This window comes from Ziziphus jujuba, chromosome 12 (genome assembly GCF_031755915.1).
Source record: "Ziziphus jujuba cultivar Dongzao chromosome 12, ASM3175591v1".
Classification (NCBI taxonomy): Eukaryota; Viridiplantae; Streptophyta; class Magnoliopsida; order Rosales; family Rhamnaceae; genus Ziziphus; species Ziziphus jujuba.
In genome coordinates, this window is record NC_083390.1 from 20,346,632 (window position 1) to 20,367,634 (window position 21,003).

Here is a 21,003-nt window from a genome sequence, read left to right on the forward strand (position 1 = left end):
GGCCACCACCGTTTGCCCTGTTTTCGGCCATTTTCAGGCCACATGCACCAGCCACCCCTCACTACCTCCTCATTTCCGGCCAGCCCACCAAATTTTACGGCCACCGGACCTCCGACGAGCCGGGATCAGAGCATTTTCCGGCGAGGCACCGAAAATCTTCAAACCCCGATTTCTCCGCTGTCTGGCCTCCGTTTGCCTCACCGTCGGTCCCGTTGGAATCCTCTCCCCTCGATCTACAAAACCGCCAAAAATCTCAGCCAACGGCCACCGCACGCGCCGCCGCTGGCGATGGTTGCCAGTGACCGCGGTGGCTCGCCGGAAGTCACTGTTCCGGCGAGTACCCAGTTGCACCGCCGATCCCTCTCCACTGATTCCGACCTCCTGAATCTAAATCCGGTGTCCTTTTCCTCTAATTCGCGACGGTTTGGGAGAATTGAGGAGTCGAATCCCGAAAGCTTTCCGGTGAGATTCCGGCCACCACCGGTCCGATCTCCGGGAAGTAAGACTGGATTTGTAATCCTCGTCGCTCAAGCTTTGATTCGGTATATTACTCATCAATTTTGGTTAATGTTTGTGTTAGACTCCCCGGGTATGGGGTATTATTTATCCGAATAAAATATTAATTTATTTGACTGTGTGTGAATTGTGTTCTAGGAGCACGGGTGAGTCGTGGAATTGATCCCATGGTTTAATTACGTGCTCCAGGTGAGTGACCCACCTTGAAAACTATTTTGGGCAATTTATTATATTTATTTGGTGCTAATTTGATATCTGGAATTTATGCTCATGTGGTGTATTTTAATTATAATCGGGAAAAATATTATTTTATATATATATTTATCCATTGGTGCTAAACGGAATTTTGGATCATTAAGAAATTTCCGATTATTATTTTATTGTGATTTAATTGTATTTATTACACATGAGCAAGTATTTTCAGTAATTAATTGTGTCTGGATTTTATATTATTTTTTGGGCATAATTGGTTTGAATATTTTAAGGAAATTATTTGTTTAAATTGGTGGTTTAATTTTATAATTATGCCCACGGTATTTTAGTTGTTGAACTTCGTATTACGAGAAAAATTATTGTTTTATTGGTTATCGATGGTTTCGTACCGGGTTTGTTAATGAAATATGTGGGATGGTAAATGTGAAAATTGGTATATTTTCCACGATAATTTTGGAAAACGGTACGGTTATAATTAATTTAGTAATTATTTTAGACGCACTCATACAGTATTGGTGTTCTGGTATATATATATGGTTAGCACGTAAGTATTATGTCTTCTGTGAGTTGCCATTGGACCAAGGGCAGGCAAGTCTTATATATTGCGCACCAGTCGTCTCCCTCCTTGGCCGGGATGACGGTTTCAGCAGCGGTACTGTCGGGACGCCGAAGTACCGTTTGCAAGTTTTTTTCTTTAATCTCCCCGCCAGTCGGTGCTCGGGATGCTGGGTATCGGAGGGCATCACTGGTATATGGTGTGGTGCGTCAAGTACAAATTTTTCGGATAGAGATTTCAAACCCCAAAGAGTACAAAAATTATTTATTATAATTTATTAAATTTTATTTATATTTGGGGTATTTATTTATTTGTTATTTATTAAATTATTTGATCCCTTGGTTTTCGGGAAGTACGAATATCGGGTTTTGTGAAAATGTTTTTAAAAGGGGAACATTTCCAATGGAGTGAATAGCGAGGATTTTGAGCGAAAATATTACTTCAATTATTTATTATTTATTTATCTATTTAATTGCTGGTATTAATTAAATCCCTTTATTGTTATATTATTAATATTAAAAGTGTTCAGTAGATAGGGTCACTCACTGAGATGATTAGCATCTCACGTTTTTAAATTCCGTTCCCCTAGATCCAGGTTGGGAGACATTGATTGTCTGGGGCGAGCCTAACGTCTCAGTTCGTTGCCGAAAGTCCAAGAAGTATTTCTTCCCTTTTTCCTCTCTATCTTGTATTGCTTCCTTATCTGTCATTTTATTAATTCTACATTTATTTGAATAATGCTCTGTATACTGTATTGGACATGTAGTTATTATTTATGCACTGAGTTGCTGTTATTTATTTTGAAGTGCTGTAATTTGTGGAATCAATTTGTAGTATTGTGGGAGGAATAAGAGGATGAATATAGAAGTGTGTTTTCAGTGCAGAAAATTTTTGGTTAGTCCTACCCTTAGGGGAGGTGCTGCCGGATTTTCCGTTGCAAAGTTCGGTGGTATTTCCCAGGGATCAGGTCTTGTCTAGGGTTCCGGGGAGGAATTTTGGACGGGTCCTGACATCCATCGTGAATCTTTTGTTTAATATGTTTCTTTTGTTTCATCACAACCAAATAGCAGCTCCCCATTTCTTGAAATGGAGATGAGTGTCATTGGAAACAACATCACAATCCTGTGAAGGTAACAGGTATCCAATTCAGTTCAGCCCTCATTGTTTTGTAGTCTTTGTTTCATCTACTTATTGACCAATTAGAATTGCAACCCAGGTCTGTAATTGCCTTAAAAAGGTCCAATTCGTCAAACTGCTTTCCTTTGTTTTTGTTTCATTTGTGACTCTTGTTTCATTACAGTAGTAACAGCCCACCATTTCTTAAAATGGAGATGACTGTCATTGGAAACAGAATCACCATCTTGTGAAGATATCAGGTGTTCCACAGGCCATCCTTTTGTTCGTGACCTCATTGCCAGCCTTTAAGCAAAAAAAAAACCTCATTGCTAGCCTTCATTCTTTCGTAGTCTTTGTTTCCCTCCGTTAGCCTTTTTTTTCATCACAGCCCAGTAATAGCCCATCATTTCTTGAAATGGAGATGACTGTCATTGGAAATAGCATCACCTATCTTATGAAGGTATCAGCTCCCTTTTTCTTTTTTTGGTAACCTCATCACGGCCTTCATTGTTTATTTGTTTATTTATTTTGGCCAATGGCCTTTATTCTTCCGTAGTCTTTGTTTCATCTATCTTTTACTCATCAAAAACTCAAAGTCCTCTGTGAGTCTTTCGTTTCATCACAGCCCAGCGACAACCCACCATTTCTTAAAATGGAGATGACTGTCATGTGAATCAACATTACTACCTTGTCAAGGTCTCACAGCCCACCTTCCTAATTTACCTTTTTCATCTGTCTTCATTTGTCCCATCCCAATCGCAACCCCTCCTTCATAACCAATCACTTTTGTTACGGAGGGAATAGAAGAAGTAGCCGTCAAGAGACACCTCTGCCAAGAGACAGCGAATCTTTCTTCCCATCCGATCCATGTGGGACCCGATTCTTGAAAAGTTATGCACTAAATGCATCACCTTTGCATTCCTCTGCTCAATTTGTGGAGCAGCAGAAGAATCCTTACTTTTTTCCTTTTTTTTTTTTTTTGGTGAATTAAGAATTCCCACATGATAGCAATTATTGGAATGAAATATATAAAACCATTAAAAAATAACCTAGAGAAGGCAAACGATTCACTAGTGACTAGGCCAAGGTGAACCATCTAAGATACAAAGGAGGATCGAGGATCAATAACTGCAGAATCAAGGCAAAGCTTCCAAAACAAAGTCTTATTATCATCTGTTAGGTCTAGCTTTCCATATAATTCCAGCATAATTTGCAACATTTTGGAGCATTTTTGATAGTCCATCTGACATAAGAAAAGCTCCATACATAACAAAGATATATAGCAAGATTGCCATAGTTGTAGGATCCATGCAAAGGTTGAGAAATTACTCCCCTTTATGCTTCAATTTCCAGAAAATTTTGCAAAATGTCATCTTGTACAAGTTCATCTTCAAAAAGTTACCCCTTATTTCCGTTGCTACTAGCTATAAGGATAAATTGATTAGAAAGACCAATAAGTTAATTATGTTAAGCTGCAAATTTGAGGATGTTGCATTGCTTTATTTGCAGAGCTCAAAGTTGTTGGTTTTGAAATTCCATGTCCGTCAGATGAGCAGGGCTTACTCTGTTTTTCCCCATCAATAGCCAAATTAATATCCATAGCAGTGATGAATTGTCAACTCGAAATCCTATCTGGGCCTTCAATCTTGACACGTGCTTATTGCATTTTAATTTTGACGGCTGAGGTATTTTCTTCCCCATCTAAAACAAAAAAGAAAAAAGAACCTAGGCGACAAGCAGTCGAGCACCATCAACTTCAAGCATTCAACCATCCTAACTAGGAATCTGCATTAATATTGGAAAAACCATAAGGACACTATAATGACTACATGGATAGCTCAATAAATTCTAGGCAATGCACAGATACAGAATATTACTAGCCAAAACCTTGAAATGCACATCTTATATACTTGTACAAACAAACAAGCACTTGAAAGATAAAAGCATATTCAAAATGTGTTGGTTGGAAACCAAGTTGTGTTCTTAATAAAAACTTAATGAATGCCAAGTCAAAACTTGTTATATTACTTGGCCAACACATAATTATTATCACGTAGATTACTACTACATAGTCACTAATGCATCATAAAGTAATTTTAGGGATCTTTTAATTCATTCATGACATATAAAATTCATTATCAAATATCCTTGCCATAAACTTGCCAAAATAGGAAAAAAATACTAGGCAAAAAGTGTAACACCCCGTCCCAAAGTACAATGGAAATTTTCCAACTTTGATCGTTAACCGTTGACTTTGACTTTGACCGTTGACCAAGGGGTCAAAAGTTGACTTTTTGTTCTGGTTGGAATTTTAGGTTGACTGAGGTACTGTTACGAAGTACACGTTGGCACGAGTTCGTAGACTAGTAGTACGTTGAAAACGGAGCTACGGTTTGGAAGTTATGAGCAAAACAAGTTGAGGTCCAAACTGTCCAAGGGATGCCCGAGTTGACTTTTTATTCATGCAAAGTTGAGCTTTGACTCATGCATGGTTGTGAAGTGTTCGTCGATACGAGTCCGTAGACTAGCGGTACGTCCGATTTGGACATGTGGTTTGAAAGTTATGGACCTGTAGAGTTTTTCAAATACAGTATTATTTTAATATTATTTTTAAACGTGTAACGATGTGCCACGTGTGACTTAATAAATGTGACCATGTGTCACCATGTTGAGATGCCACATGTCAGCCATGTTTAATACCAAATTATTTTATTGTTATTTTATATAATAATATTATTTAATTATTTAATTTAAATTATTTTCCTTTTTCTTTTTCTTTTTCTTTTCTTCTCCCCACGTGGGAAAAAAAGGGGGGGGGGGGGGGGGGCGCGGCGCACGGGAGGAATTTCTTTCTCCTTTTTCTTCCTCTTCTTCTTCCTTCTTCTTCTTCTTCTCTCCCTCGGGTCCACCGGCCTTCAAAAATTCCGGCCACCCATTGCCCACACGCGCCGGCCACCGTCCAATACCACACACCGGCAAGCTCACCAGCCAAATTTGGCGACCGGCCGGCCGGCGACACGCCCAAATCGGGCCTGTGAAGTCGGCGGCGGCGGCTTGAAATTTTCCGACGATTCTCGCCGTTTTCGGCCAGCCCAGTCCAAATTGCCACCCCTCTCCCCCTATTTTGGGTCCTCTGAGTTCAAATATGGCCTCCAATTTCCAAAATTCGAAGTGGTTTGTGAGATGCGAAGGAATCAAAACCGGCCGAAGCTTTCCGGCCAAATTCCAGCCACCATCGGCGGAATTGGGGTCGATGGAGACCGGTAATGCGATCCTCATCTCACAAGCTTTCCGTAGACATATAATTTGTCAATTTTGGTTAATGTTTGTGTTTGACCCACCGGGTACCGGATATTATTTACCTGAATAAAATATTAATTTATTTGACTGTGTGTGAATTGTGTTCTAGGAGCACGGGTGAGTCGTGGAATTGATCCTATGAAGGATCTTAGCTTAATTGCGTGCTCCAGGTGAGTGATCCACCTTTAAACCTATTTTGGGGTAATTAATTATATTTAATTGCTGTTAAATTGATATCTGGAAATTATGCTCATGTGGTGGAATTTAAATATAATCGGAAAAAAATATTATTTTATATATATTTATCCATTAATGCTAAACGAAATTTTGGGTTGTTAAGAAATTTCCGATTATTATTTTATTGTGATTTAATAGTATTTATTACACATGAGCAAGTATTTTCAATAATTAATTGTGTCTGCATTTTATATTATTTTTTGACATAATTGGTTTGAATATTTTATGAAAATATTTGTTTAAATTGGTGGTTTCGAATTTTATAATTATGCCCGTGGTATATTATTTGTTGAACCTCGTATTACGAGAAAAATTATTGTTTTACTGTTATCGATGTTTTCGTACCGGGTTTGTTAAAAGGAAATTATGTGGGATGGTAAATGTGAAAATTGGTATATTTCCCATGATAATTTTGGAAAGAACGGTACGGTTATAATTAATTTAATAATTATTTTAGACGCACTCATACAGTATTGGTGTTCTGCTGTATATGTGGTTTAGCGCGCAAGTATTATGTCTCCTGTGAGTTGCCATTGGACCGAGGGCAGGCAAGTCTTATATATTGCGCATCAGCCGCCCCCCTCCTCGGCCGGGATGACGGTTTCAGCAGCGGTACTGTCAGGACGTCGAAGTGCCGTTTGCAAGTTTCTCTCTTTAATCTCCCTACTAATCAGTGCTCGGAACACTGGGTATCGGAGGGCATCACTAGTATATGGTGTGGTGCGTCAAGTACAAATTTTTCGGATAGAAATCTCAAACCCCAAAGAGTACAAAATTATTTATTATAATTTATTACATTTTAATTATATTTGGGATATTTATTTATTTGTTGTTTATTAAATTAATTGATCCATTGGTTTTCGGGAAGTACGAATAGCGAGTTTTGCGAAAATGTTTTAAAAGGGGAACATTTCCAACGGAGTGAATAGTGAGGGTTTTGAGAGAAAGTATTACCTTCAAATGTTTATTTATTTATTTATTTAATTATTCGATATTGATTACTTAAATCCCTTTAATTGTTATATTATTAATATTAAAGGTGTTCAATAGTTAGGGTCACTCACTGAGATGATTAGCATCTCACGTTTTTAAATTCCATTCCCCTAGGTCCAGGTTGGGAGACGTTGATCGTCCGAGGCGAGCCCGACGTCTCAGTTCGTTGCCGAAAGTCTAAGAAGTATTTCTTTCCTTTTCCTCTCCATCTGTATTACTTCCTTATCTGTCATTTTATTAATTCCATATTTATCTGTATAATGCTCTGTATACTGTATTGGACATGTAGTTATTATTTATGCACTGAGTTGCTGTTATTCTTTGAAGTGCTGTAAATTTGTGGAATCAATTTGTAGTATTGTGGGAGGAATAAGGGGATGTGTATAGAAGTGTGTTTTCAGTACAGGTAATTTGTGGTAAGTCCAACCCTTAGGGGAGGTGCTGCCGGATTTTCCGTTGGAAGGTTCGGTGGTATTTCCCTGGGATCAGGGCTTGTCTAGGGTTCCGGGGAGGAATCTTGGACAGGTCCTGACAGAAAGTCTTATAAAGATTTGATAATAACATGTATCATTATGTCAAAATTGTATGGTCTATTATAATGTATTGCATAGCATGTTATTCTTAAAAAAAATATAGGTTCCTTGTCCTTGTATGATGTATACATCTTAAATATAGATGAAAACATCAATCATTAAGATAAATTATGAACATTATTGTCAGATCATAGAAGTCAAATCTTCATAAACAGCTAAACCTTTATTTCTTAGTCACTAATTTTATTTTTAATGGCAACGTAATTTTCATCCTTTATCGACCAAAATAATAATAATGATAATGATTTTCATCCATTGTTAAAAAAAAAAATTCACTCTCTGATTTTTACAAAACGCCGCATATTTTCACTAAGTCAGTGTGCTTTACACAGACTAGACATTGTTCTGATAAATTTTTGTGTATCTTCCGTATTCATTACATTACGAAAGATATCGTGCATTGAATAATAGGCTGCAATTTCAGATACATGCATGATAAGTATCATCTTTGTTATACATATCATATGAAACTGACAAGCATAGTGCCAAATATTAGCACTTGTCATGGTATCATATAATTGTATTATATTTATGGTTAAATATATAATTATTACGTGCAATTTCCCATGATTAAGTATTAGGTTTTTAAGTTTAAAATATTCCATATTAAATTGAGAAAATTTGTTAGTTTTTTCAGTTTACAAACAAGAGGAAAAAAAGTTGATTAATAATAAAATCAGTCACTTTTCTTAATTTTTAAAATTTTTATTAGTTAATTTGGAAATTGAAAGTCTAATGTGAAACAAATTATCAATTAGGAATGTATTTGGGAATGTTTTAAACTTGAAAGACTAATGTGCAATTTTGCTAAAATTTATATACTACAATCCAATTAATCCTAATTATTAACTTGCCAAGTTAGCATATTTGAAGCTTAACTGCTACGCCGGAAAAAAAAACACATGCATATACCATTGTGAGACTGCCATAAATGGGGAATCAACTAAAATCTTGCACCTTATTAAATATATATCATATGCAAGACAAAAGGGAGCTAAAATGGCCATTGGCCAAAAAGATAGAGTCTCATATACCCATTCCATTTTAGCACCATTAGTAAGGCCTCTCACATAAAATCAACCTTGTATATTCAAGGTTGATATATTCATAAAGCTCCACAATTAGGAACCTGATGTTGCTAAACCAAAGCATGCTTATCTTATCAAAATTGATACATAGGTATGTTTCTTTATAAAATCATGCTAGTCATCGTACATGTCTTCATACCTAATTGTATCATGATCCAAAAGAGCCACACAGAATATATAATATTCACATTGATGCAGGAACATAGAGAATTGACACGAAAAGAGAGCGACTAAGAAAAATAAAAATATACTAGATAGCAACTTACCCAAAAAGGAAAAACATACTAGGCAGAGACTCTTACACCAAATTAAGAAAAATGTCCACAAGGAGATGGTCTAATCTAATGACTAATAGATAACATATCCCAAAAGGAGTAATCCATAAGACTTACTCATATATGGATCTTCATAATATTATTTGCATATTTCTAATTTTTAGCAAATCCCGAAACAGAGCAAAGGATAAATTAAGGAAAAAGAGTCACTTGAGTTTTGTTCAAAAGCCAATGGCTCAACTTTCTACAGAAATGAAAGCCCAAATGCCAGATATCATAATTACCTGCGGCATCAATATATATCATAAAAACCCTACTCACAAAGGAAAATGGTTTTTATCTGATGAAAAAGTTGGATGGCAAACTCCCCTCCTAAACGTGCGAATGGCCAAATGGCTTCAAAAACGACCTTAACAAGACAAGCAATCCACATGGCTAAGATGAGACACCCAAGGTCAGGAACGACGATAAGTAACAGCATAATCAAGGCAAGACTTCCAGAATACAATGTAGCAATGGACATAATTGCAGCATAATTTGGTTGTCGTAGCAGTGGCAAAAATCCATCTACTATGCACAAAATTCCATAAATAACAAGAAAAGCAGAAAAGATGAGCATAGTAGTGGGATGCGTATCAAAGGCTGATACATTCTTCCCTTCATATTTCAGCTCCACCAAAGCCAACAATGAGCCCATCAGAGACGCAAAAGTCTTGTTCAAGCTCATCCTCTCTCAAGTTTTTCGTTGCTCACTTTAGGTCTGTTTGGACCACTATTTTCCGTGACATTAAAGAAGTTGGGTGAAAATGAATTTTATACTATGTGGAAGCTCCCTTTGTCATTCCTGCATCAGGATAAGAACGAAAAGCATATTCAAGCATTTGTCAGGAATAAGACCAAATCAAGTCACTTTCTTTAGAATAGAACAGGTCGAAAAAACAATTAGTTTATATGGAGCACCAAAAAAAGTCGCTTTCTTTAAAACAGTACAGGTCGAGAAAACAATTAGTTTATGGAGCGTCAAAACAAGAAGCTTCATTTAGAGCAAAGATTAGTCAGGATTAACACTGAAAAAAGTTGGTTTTTAAACAAGTCGGCCTTAACTCGAAATAAGTCGGTCTTTTAGACCAAGTGCGTAATAACACGCAAAAGTCGACATAAGCAAATCCCTCACGTGAGTCAAGTTCATTTAACTTCAACATCATAAGTATGTCGCATGATCCTACGTATTATACATTAGTCAATAGTCAGATTGATATAAACAAATCGCTTTCTTTATATAGGGAAATCACTAGTCCTACATGTTAATTAGCCAATACTAGTAGTCAGGAACACAAAAACTAGTCGCTTTCTATAGCACAGGAACTCCTTCGATTATGACATCGTTTAACGATTAAGCCTTAGAAAACCTATCGCACGGTCGCACCCTCCATGTGGGGCATGATGATTGAAAAATCGCAGCCTTTAATTTCTTCATGTTATTAAATAATATTTACCTTTTTTTTTGGCTGAAAACTATATAATATCTACTTAAAATTCTTTACAAATTTTAACAATTTATATGTAATGACACTTTGAAACAATTTCACTAAATTTTTTTTTTTTTAATACAAAAGTGAACGAAAAAAGTTCTCAAACTAAAATTGTAAACATTCCTGTGTAGGTACTATGCGGCAAGATTGAGCCCCAATCTTCTTTTTAATGTTCCATTTAACCCAATCTTGTGTAGAACTGTTTAACAACCAAAAAGAAAAATAATAAGGGTTTTTGGCAATAATACTCTTTGTAAATTTGCACCTTTGAATTTCATATTTAATATCTATTTAATATCCATAGTTCTGAATTCAAAGGTATTTTCGATATAAAACCCTATATATTATATTGTATAGATTATTAATATTTTACTGTTTTTATTTATTTTATTTTGAATCTCCTCCCCACGTGCGAAATAAGCCCCTCCCCACGTGCAAAATAACACCAAAATGTCGGCATGAGCAAGTCCTTCACACTTGTCAAGTTCCATTTAACTTCAACAGCATAAACATGTCGCATGATCTTACGTATTAGACATTAGTCAATAGTCTGATTGATATAAACAAATCGCTTTCTTTATATAGGGAAACCACTAGTCCTACATGTTAATTAGCCAATACTAGTCAGGTACACAAAAACAAGTCACTTTCTATAGCACAGGAACTCCTTGGATTATGACATCGTTTAACGATTACGCCTTAAGAAAACCTATCGCACCCTCTACGTGGGACATGATGATTGAACAGTCGCAGCCTTTAATTTCTTCATGTTATTAAACAATATTTGGTTCTTCTTTTTTTGGCTGAAAAATATATAATATTTACCTAAAATTTGTTTACAAATTTTTTAACAATTTATATGTAATGACACTTCAAAACAATTTTCCTAAATTTTTTTAACACAAACGTGAATGAAAAAAGTTCTCAAACCAAAGTTGTAAACATTCCTGTGTAGGTACTACGCGCCACGATTGAGCCCCAATCTTTTTTTAAATATTCCTTTTAACCCAATCTTGTGTAGGACTGTTTAACACCTAAAAATAATAATAACAATAATAAGGATTTTTGGCAATAATACTCTTTGTAAATTTGCACCATGAATTTCATATTTGGTACCCATACTTGTGAATTCAGAGGTATTTTCGATATAAAATCCTACATATTATATTATACAGATTATAAATATTTTACTGTTTTTATTTATTTTATTTTGAATCCCCCCACCGTTTGAAATGTCGTTCATCATAGAATCTATATCCACCGAGTTTACACAGTAAAATAGCCAGATCGCACCAAAATACGTGGGAATCCTATGTCAAGCTCTGATCGCGGGATTCCGGTGACATTTAGGCCATGGTATACTATATATATTTCCATTAATTCGACCCTTCTTAGTCCATTTTCAAGCTCAATTTAATTTATTTCTCCCTAATTGTGCTGTACGAAGAACCAAATAGAGACCGTGACTTTCCCGGCCCAAAATCCAATCACTGCCGGTAAGCCCACATCAAATTGAGTCGAGCATTTTAATATTCATCTCTTAAGCTTTCATTTGGTAAGTATATATCTTGTCAATTATTATTGGATTTTTAGAATTTTTCAATTTTGAGCTGGGTTTTATAATTTTATTAGGTTTTTCTCATGGTAGGCCTTTTGCAAAAGCACATTTCTCTTCCATCTCTCATTCCATATGCAATCATGAGAAAATGGATTATGATAAGAGTGGCTACCAGCATGCAGAGTAATACCATAAGTACTAAATTTTTTTTATCAAAATTTTGATAATCAATTATATAGTAGTTTTTTGATAATGTTAAATTGATATTATCCTATATTAATGAGAAGGTAAATTATTTAAAAGATATCAAATCATGAATACTAAAATTTTGATAAAATAATTTGGTTATTCTAGATTTATCCTTAAAAAACTATCACATCATTAAATGATTTATCTTCCCATAGATATAGGACAATATTAATTTAATATTATTAAAAAACTATCACATAATTAATTACCAAAATTATGATAAAAAAATTTAATATATATAGGATTGCTAAAATTTTATGCGAATATAGAAAAAAAAAAAAACCAACGAATATGTGCTAAGTGCATGACATTTAACAGTAAAATAGAAGCAATATTAAGATGCTTGGATATTGCTATTAAAAAAACATTAATTTTAAAGGTATAAATGCGAAACATGAAATTGTCTTGTGAAAGTTCAACGGTATTGCATCCAAAACCCCTAACAATAATAAAGATTATAATTTTACTAGTCTATTGTTCCAGACAAATTTATCTTGACGGTGAAATGATATATGGGCCGTATTGGATGACGCATGTATCCGTTATAGTGAATGGGCCTAACCGCATGAACCACCAAGGCCTCTAATTCTCTCTGTTGTAGCGAATCCCTTGCAGCCTTGTGTCACAACCTTCCCGCCAATATAAGCATTCAAATTTACCATTCATGCCATTGCAAACTTCAAATTTAACCTGCAAATATCTGCGCCTTCGCTCAATCCTACCCTTCTGGGCCACAATCACAACTCTGATTGCCTAATCGTGGCAAGATCTGACTTCCTAGTCTCTATCAACAACGTCGCAGTGAGTCGTTCGCTAATAAACAATGGTGCTGTTGAATGATGATCCTCTGAATCCACAAGTTCTTTAACCTCTGTTTTCGGGTTTGGGAGCAAGACCATGAAAGGTCTAGCATGCTTTAGATATAGGACAAATTAAAACTATCAGAAGCGGTTACCGGCTTGCTTAATTAATTATTCTTTTTGATTTTGACGAAGCATTGGCGCCTTGCTGAGATCCAATGGTTGCTCTGTTAATGGTGTCGTTGCACAATATGCAAATTTTGATAGCCTTTTTAAGGACCATACCAAGGTGATCATCTTCGCTCAGATTGATCAAGTTATTTTGAATTGAGGTTCTAATGGATTTTCACTTTTCATTCCGATTGGTTTTAGTAAACGGAAGCTTCGTTGACAACATTTGAATGTCCACATTTTAAATGTGTTTTCCGATGTTAATTTTTTTTTTTTTTTTTTTGAGGGATTTTAGATACAAACTTTTGTTGCATGGTCCAGGCTTGTGTAGAAAGAAATGAGAGATATACTAACAGTCGAAAAAAGAGAGCTCTAATAGTTGGATTACCCAGAGCTTCAAACTGATACAACTTCATTTGGGTTGTAGTTGAATTCAGAACCAATCTAATCCCCAATTCAGAATGCGCCTTCAACTACATTTTCATGTCTTAAACTAGGGGAAAAAAAAAAGATAGCAAGTACAATTTTTATTGTTAAGAATAAAGTTCACCAAACCCACGAGCACCTTAGAGCATTTAACCATCCTAAGCATCTTCATTATAATTGGCTTCATTACCTGGAAGCACCATAAACACACTATAATTAGTACATGGTAACTCAATAAATTCTAGGCAATGCACAGATAAAGAATCACTGGCTAAAATCTTGTAAATCTCAAGTCCAATACTTGTACAAACAAATACATAAAAGAACAAAAGAACATTCAAAATATCTTAGTTTTGAAACTTGTTCAATAAAATTTTCTGACTTGTCATGTCATATAATTCGTTGCCAGCTTAACATATTAAAGCTTAATTGCTCCTCAAAAAAAAAAAAAAAAAAAAAAAAGAAGCATTACAGGGCAATATAATGAACAATGAAATATCTTGCATCTTAATCATGCAAGCCATAATTATGCTATATTACATGGAAAAAAAAAGGAAAATCAAAGCCAAAAGTGTGCTAGTTGCCCAAAGAACTATTTACCTATAGTAGTACCATTAACGAGGCCCCTCACATAAATCTCTGCGTCAATGTGTTGCAAGATTAACCTTATTAACCTTTGGACATATCAAATAACATTGGTGAATAATCTCATAAATAGGTTTCATAACTTATTCATAAAAGCTCTATAATGATTTACTTAATTAGAGTTACAAAGCCAAAACAGACCTATCGAAACTTATACATAGTTTTTTTTTTTTTTTTTTTTTTTTAAGAAAATTTTATAAACATGATCGTCAATAATCATGACTCTCATGACGTATCCTTTTGCCTAATTGCATTATGATCCAAAAACAGCCCCACAGAATATTTCACACTGATGCAGGAGAATGAAAGAGAGAAAAGCAAATGAGAGAGAGATAGAAAAAGAGATACAGAGGAGGAAGGACAAACAAATACATGAAAAGCACGCCAAAACTATAATTATTTTTCTGATGTAGAAATTACTACCATATATAGCTACAAACGGATCGTATAGGTCATACAAATCATATATATATTACACTATTCACTTAATTTATTCTAAGCACAAACTATTGATTATATATACGATCCTGGAAGGACTCCACTTTCTTCATCTGATTGCGCATGCAAAACAACCTAAAAATTGCTAGTTGGCTCAGGGATAAAAGCTTACTTTATGAACTTACTAAGTTACTTAACGAGTTATATATGACGTCATTTGCACAATAACAGTATTTTTCTAATTATTGAGATATCCTAAAATAACAGCAAGAAGAAATTAAGGAAACGGAGTCATTTTGATTTAATTTATTCAAAAGGTTGTGGATCAACTTTACACATAAATGAAATCAAAGCAAAAACCATAACTTCAAACAGAAATCAGGCCCAACAATATAATTTTCAGAATCGAAATATCAAAATCTTTTACAAAACATTATTCATTAATATTGTGAGACATAAAAAAGGTTTTGCTTTTCGTTCTCTTGGCCAAAGTGTGACGAGGGCGGGAAATTCCTCGGCTAAATTTGCAACTGGCCAGAAAAAATATTGTAAGCAAAAGATGCATGTGGCACATATAGAACTTCAAGAACAACCTTCACCGGACAAGCAATCCACAGGGCTAAGCTATAATGAACTGTCCTAGATCAGGTATGATGCTTGATAACAGGGTAGCAGGTGAGGAACCAAGAAACTATTTTGCGGACTATATAATTTATAAATATATATATATATATATATATATATATATGTATGTATATACATATATTAATTTTCTTCAGAAGCCAGTGAATCGACTACTCTATAAAAAAACAACCTCCAAGAAAAGAAGTATTATATTAAATATCGATACATGGCATAAAAAATTTTATTCATATAATTTTACCTACAGAGGAAGCCGGTTTGGTTGTCCGAGCAAACCACGACGCATTCCCATTGTCAATGTTTGGAGCCTCAATAGATGGAGAAATCTGATATATAGCCATTCAGAAACAGCCTTGACATAGCAAACAACCCACAAGGCTAAGATGAACCATCCTAGAGCAGGAACAATGATTAGTAGTAATAAAATCAAGGCAAGGCTACCAGAACAGTGTCTAACTTTCCCGGTAAATCCTGCATAATTTTAATGGTGGGGCAGTGGTAGTTCATCTGCAAAAAGAAAAACTCCAAACATAACAAAAACAGCACAAAAGATTGTCATAGTTGTAGGATGCGTATTGGAGGCCGAAACATTCTTTCCTTGATACTTAAACTCCAGCAAACACAATAAAATGCCCACAAGAGACACAATAGTCTTATTCATGTCCATCCAGCTCAATCTATTCGGTTGTTACTCTTTCGGAAATTTTATGAGAAATTGATTGGAAAAATCAATCAATAAATGTTAGCTTGCCAATAGAGGTGGTTGTTTTGCTTGATTGCAGAGCTTGCTGCTGCCAAGAACTTCATGGAAATGCTATTTTATATTGGTGATCTATGTTTTTTTGTCTTTATTTTTTGTCTATGTTATCTTTAACTTCTTTATTTTTGCAAGCATTCCAAAGAAATGTTTGACTTTCGTTTAAAAGACCAAAAAGAAAAACTTTAAATCCGCATGAAGTACACAACGAAACTTTAAATCCCCATGAAGTCCACAACCAAACCCATAAATTACCATTTGGTACAAAAGTTTTGAGCAAAACTATACTGCTTTCCATCTTCACTTTTTGTCTTGCTTTCTGTCCCCCTTCTCTCTCTCTACTGAATTTTTATTTCTCTATGGACGACTATGGTATCACGGTCTGGATTCGGCACCTTCCAAAGCCCAAAACGTTTTCCAGCGAATCTTTTTTTTGCTTTTCCTCGACCTCCCTGTGAGTAGAATGGATTTATTGGGAGTACTACTAATAATAATAATAATAATTTGTCGGGCGGGTCACTGACTTTAATTTTACACTTAAGTGTCCCTTTCATCGAAGGAAATGTGCCCCCCCAATTGTTGCTGTCATGTAGAATATTAGTATATTACCCTTTGTACCATTTGTTTATTTTGTTTTATTCAAGCCAATCACCATTATTATACATCTAGCCAATCACCATTTAGCCGTAGGTCCAAGGATTATGCTTTTCAAAAGCATCGGCACCATTATTATACACTTGGGTTATATAAAAATTAAAAACCTATGATAAATAAAATAAAATAAAAACTTACTGCACTAGCTATCAATGGGCTCATATGTTTGGCTATTTAATTAGCTTCTTTTTTATATTATATTATCACTCTAATAAGTTATAACATAATTTAATTAAATGTATTAATTAGTATGGATTTTGTTGGTATTCATCATCAATAGTGACAAATAAGAATTTTTTTTTTTTTTTTTTGATTTTACCCAATCTAGTGTGAATTGTTTAAAAGTTATGAAAAATTAACCTTGCTTTATATGTTATAATTTTTTTTAGGTAAAAAAGTTTTATACCTTACAAAGTGAAATATGAGAGGATAAATTATAATTTTCAAAAACAAAGGGAAAAAGATACCAAAAGGAAAAAAAGGCACGGTACTTTGAAATTTTTTATCCTTACAAAAAATGCACAACAATGTTCCTTTTAGTTCCAAAAATGAAATTTCTGTGTAATCCAAAATTAAGTATTGAGAAAAAGATACAATATTGAAAATTAATATGTTTCATTTTGTGTCTAACAATTTTTAAAATAAAAATATATCATCTTAGTTATTCTAGAATCACGGATTTTATTTATTTAAATTAGATCTCAAAATATGTAAGACGATTTTTATTTCTTTAATTACATTAGGTTTTATTTATTTTTATATGAGAATCTCATTTATCTTCAATAACTAATATTTCATCACATCATCACTTGTTAAATGATAATGAAAGGTGACATAAGTCAATTTAATCCAAAAGTGACACTAATTCGAACCCTGTGAAGATGAAAATACCACGCAAGATACAAAGAACATGAGATTTTTGAACTTCGTATTGGGAAAAATAAAATAAAAAATAAAAAAAATGTGCTTGCCATTGTAGCTGAAATGATATATGGGATTTTTACCCAAAAAAGTAATGGGCTGACCTGGACCATGCATAGCTTGCTGGATTCATATTAATGCTCAACTTATAGGCTAAGTATCAGATTGAACGCAGTCCGTTATAATAAATGGGCCCAACTATAACGCCTTTTAGACCACATGACTACACGCAACTAAAAACTTCCAGCGGCCCAACCATGACTCCCTCTATTCCAAGCCTCGTGTCATAAACCTTCCCTGCAAATATCGCTCCTGCAGGCTCTGACTTGGGCTTTAAAATGCTCAGTTCTTCAACCCCTATTTTATGGCTTAATTTATTTCAAATTCAAATCATCAAATGCATTTTATTGGCTGCTTAATTATTATTATTACTATTATTATTATTTTGATGAAGCAATTGCACCGTGCTGAGGTCCAAAAGGTGCTATGTTATAGGCGTCGTTGCACAATATTTAATTTTCATAGATTTTAAGGACCAAACCCTGTTGACCATCTTCGATCGCTCTGATTGATCAATTGATTGTGAATCGAAACCCCGAATTTGATCGACTTCTAGTCAACTTTCAAGCATTTTATATCCTACCACGAAAGATTTGGTGGATGGCTAATTTGGTAGATTTTGAAGATGGAATGGAGCTGCAATGCAACATGAAGAAGTTTAAGATCAATATCACAATGATTGATATTCTTGAGGGACCAAATCACAAAGTGCTTGCATCTTCGTTTTAGTATTTTGGTAACTACAACGACGAGAATGAGGAGGCACATTTTCATTTCTCAGCCTTTCAGATCTTGGAGATTCTGGATTGCTGTTCTGCATTTAATTTTTGTTGTTCTACTGGATATTATTGTTTAACTCATCGCCGTGAATTAATGCATGCTTTAGTGTAGTAATTCTTAGTTCTCTACTGCTTCTTGAATGAAGTTGTTGCATTTCGATTGATTCTAGTAAACAGAAGATTTGTTAAGAAAATTTGAATCAATTATAATTTTGATTTTTATTGGTTGGTGGTTTTTCCGTTGATGATGAACAATTTATCTATTTTTGAGGGATTTTAGCCACAAATTTTTGTTTTCATGGTTTGAATATTGGTCAAAAGAGTAAGAGACAAACATGAAAAATAAGAGAGCTTAATAATTTTATCACCAGAGTTTGGAACTTCATAAACTTCATTTGAAATAGTTTATCACGTCTTAAAAAGAAGAAGAAGAAAAAAAAAAAAAAAAAAACTGTAAAATGTTGATGAAGTACAATCTTTATTTTCCAGGGGATTCACAAGTTCACCTCTGCCACGAGCATGACATCAAGCATATGTATCCGACCATCCTAAGCATCTCCATTATCATTGTCCTCGTTACCTGGAAGCATCCATCATAAACACACTAATGGATTTATCATTTTTAATAACTCGTCTAGAAGCACAAGCCAATATCATCATAAGTCAAATCCGCATCTTACTTGTGCAATCACATGCCCAAATACACATTCAAAATGTACTAATAAGTAGGAAACTTTTGTTCTCAATATACAACTTTCATGTCATATGCTAATTATAGTTGTTGAAATATGCATCATAACATGAATCGTTAATTTTGTAAAATCTATAGTGTATTTTAATGTATTATTATAATATTATAATATGCAGAATATAATGTTCTAGTAGTTAATGATATACATTTTAAATATAGATAAAATCATCAATCATTAAGCTAAACTTTCAGCATCATTGTTAGAACATCAAAGTCATAAAATCTTCATAAAAACTAAATTTTCTTTTTTCAATCATTAATTTCATTTTTAAGGGTATCACAATCTTCATCTTTTAATGTTAAGAAAATTTTGCTCCCTAATTTATACACAACACCATGGATTTTCACTATACTATGCTTTACACAGAAAATACATAGTTTGGATAAATTTTTTGTATATATTGCATATCATTACTAAAGGTATCATGTAACAGACTTATATGTTGCAATTTTCAATAAATGTAAGATATATATATTTTTAGTCTGTAATCATCATACCATACATATGATATATACTGTGTCATATGAAACTAGCAGCAATCATGCCATATCATATAATTATAGTATATATGGTTGAACAAATAATTACTAACTTATCGATTTAGCATATTAGAAGCTTGGCTGCTCCCTCAGGAACAACAAACATGCATATCCCATTGTGAGACGCTGACACAAAGCCCCAAATGGGGAATCATATAAAATTAGTCTTGCATATAAAACATGCTAGCTGAAAGGGCGCCAGATGACAAAAAATTAAAAGAGTCATGTACCCATTCAATTGTAGCATGCACCATTAAAGAGGCCTCTTACATAAAATCAACCTTGTATATTCAAGGTTAATACTTAACGCATAGACGGACACTTGTCACAAATAGGCTTCGTAACTTATTGATCATAAAGCTCTATTATTATCAAAATTAATATACAGGTGTGTTTGTGTGTGTGTGTGTGTGTGTGTTTTTTTTCTGATTTTTGGCAAAATCATGCTAGTCATGACATGACTTAATGCCTAATTTGCATCATGATCCAAAACAGCCACTCAGAAAAAACTATTCACATTGAGGCAGGAGCATAAAGGATAGACAAGAAAAGAGAGAGAAAGGGGAGAAGAAACAAAAGAAAAGGGTATATAACTTGAAATCAAGATCCTATAATTAGAAGGATCATATAGGGTCCGCGGATCATTCAATGCATTCATGACATATAAAATTGATGACCAAACATACTGGTAACAACTTACCCCAAAAAGAAAACATACTAGGCAGCGAGCTTACACTAGAATTAAATAAAATGTCCACAAGGAGATAGTGGAGAAGTCATGTGGATTTTCATAACATATCAGCATATTTCTAATGATTAGCAATTCCCAAAACAGAGCAAGCATAAATTAAGGAAACAGAGTCACTTGAGGTTTCCTCTAAAGCTAGCAGATCAACTTTCTACAGAAATCAAAACCCCCAACAATACCATTCCGGCAACAAAATATAACACAAAAACCTTACTAATCAACATTCTTACCTGGGAAAATGGTTTTGATCTGACGCCAAAGTTGGATGAGAAATTGCCCTGCTAAAGGTGCGAATGGCCAGGCGCCTTCAAAAACAACTTTGACAAGACAAGCAATCCACAGGGCTAAGACGACCCAACCAAGAACAGGAGCAACGATCAGTAACAGCATAATTAAGGCAAGACTTCCAGAATAGACTGTTACTTTGGACATAATTCCAGCATAG